This window comes from Rhincodon typus, chromosome 37 (genome assembly GCF_021869965.1).
Source record: "Rhincodon typus isolate 14 chromosome 37, sRhiTyp1.1, whole genome shotgun sequence".
In the NCBI taxonomy this organism is placed as follows: Eukaryota; Metazoa; Chordata; class Chondrichthyes; order Orectolobiformes; family Rhincodontidae; genus Rhincodon; species Rhincodon typus.
In genome coordinates, this window is record NC_063368.1 from 8,726,876 (window position 1) to 8,729,013 (window position 2,138).

General features: G+C 53.6%; 1 protein-coding gene across 1 annotated transcript in view; it reads left to right on the forward strand.

The window, feature by feature from the left end:
• LOC109931103 (caspase recruitment domain-containing protein 11-like) overlaps window positions 1–2,138 on the forward strand; it is a 96,198-nt gene that overhangs the window by 66,394 nt on the left and 27,666 nt on the right. The window lies entirely within an intron of this gene.

Consider the following 2,138-nt stretch of genomic DNA (forward strand, 5'->3'; position numbering starts at 1 on the left):
ATGGGGGGGTGAGGGGAGTGGTGAGGGGACATGGCGAGAGGGAGGTGAGAGAGAGTTGTGAATAGGGGGTTGAGGGGAGTGGTGAGGGGGGTAGTGAGGGGACATAGCGAGGGGGAGGTGAGGGAGAGTTGTGAACGTGGAGGTGAAGGGGAGTGGTGAGGGGACATGGTGAGGGGGAGGTGAGGGAGAGTTGTGAACGTGGAGGTGAAGGGGAGTGGTGAGGGGACATGGCGAGGGGGAGGTGAGGGAGAGTTGTGAACGCGAAGGTGAAGGGGAGTGGTGAGGGGACATGGCGAGGGGGAGGTGAGGGAGAGTTGTGAACGCGAAGGTGAAGGGGAGTGGTGAGGGGACATGGCGAGGGGGAGGTGAGGGAGAGTTGTGAACGCGAAGGTGAAGGGGAGTGGTGAGGGGACATGGCGAAGGGGAGGTGAGGGAGAGTTGTGAACGTGAAGGTGAAGGGGAGTGGTGAGGGGACATGGCGAGGGGGAGGTGAGGGAGAGTTGTGAACGCGAAGGTGAAGGGGAGTGGTGAGGGGACATGGCGAGGGGGAGGTGAGGGAGAGTTGTGAACGCGAAGGTGAAGGGGAGTGGTGAGGGGACATGGCGAAGGGGAGGTGAGGGAGAGTTGTGAACGTGAAGGTGAAGGGGAGTGGTGAGGGGACATGGCGAGGGGGAGGGGAGGGAGAGTTGTGAACACGGAGGTGAAGGGGAGGGGTGAGGGGAGTGGGGAGGGGACATGGCAAGGGGGAGGTGAGGGAGAGTTGTGAATGGGGAGGTGAAGGGGAGGGGTGTGGTGAATGAAGAGGTGAGTAGGTGAGGGGTCTGTGGTGATTCGAGCAGATAGTGAGGTGGTGAATAGTGATAGTTTGGGCAATGATGAGGAGGGAGGTGAGGGGAATGGCGAGGGGATCAGAGAGCGGGGCACTGGGTGAGTCGTGCAGACTGCAATGGAGTTCCAGCCTCCAACTGTTGTGTGCTGTGGGCATACAGGGATAACCAGACCCAGGCCAGTGTGTCATCAGGAGATACTCTGTTAAATTACACCATCTCCTGCTCTGTCTCTTCTTAACATACTTTGAGAGTTTCTTCAACATTGAAGGCACTGTGTAAATACTCAGTCTACCATGGCCCTGGTTGTTTTTGGTACTTGGGAGGACCTTATTTACACAAATGGTCTTTTCCTCCTCTCTTTGTTAAGATCCTTGACTCTAAACTGCTTTTCCTGAATGTTCTGACTCTCATTATGTGAAATATCACAAGGTTCAGCTGGAATCACCTACTTTTACCACCTGTCATCACATGAGGGCCTTTATAAATCCATGTTGTTGTTGACACGCTGTTCAGCTAGTCGGGGCTTCACAATTGTGCCTCACCTCTGTCCTACAGCAACATCCACTTTTCCAGTAGAGGTCACTGGAGAGCAACACAATGCAGGGGGAGTTTGTTAGAGCTGGTTCCTTAGCCTGACGAACGAGGCCAGGAGGTTATACAGACCTCCAACTGAGTAGCAATACTTCAACAATTCCCATTCCAAACACTTCCTGTGCACCATATCATTCTCTATTTCCCTTCCATGCTCAGCTGGGCTGGGGAGCAAGTCTTCTCCCATGCCAGCAAGTCTTCTCCCATGCCAGCAACAGCTATCCTCTGTATCAGAGGTTTCTAAGGGAGCCCTTCCCTCCCTATCACCCTCTCTCCCTCCCTCTGGGATCAGTTTCCTCAGCTGCACTGTATTTCAAATGCCAACACCAAACAGAGCTTCCACCAACCAAGACACGAGGGCTGTCCTAAAGCTAACTTGTTCTGCGGCATACTGAACAGAACTGGCATGTTACAGAGTCATTTAAGGCACAAAGGGTGGCCATTTGGCCCACTGAGTCCATGCAGAGCAATCCCATCCGGTCCACTCCCCGTAGCCCCTGTAAGTTTATATTCTGTGTGTGTTTGCGCATGGGTGTGTATCTGTGTGTGTGTACACCTGTGTGTGCGTGTGTGTCTGCCTGTGTGTGTGCCTGTGAGTGTCCATGTGTGTATGTGTGCGTGTGCACGTTTGTGTATGCATATATGTGTGTGTGCATGCATGTATGTTACCATATACGAGATGGTGCATGTGTATTTGTGTGTGTGTGTGTGTCTGTG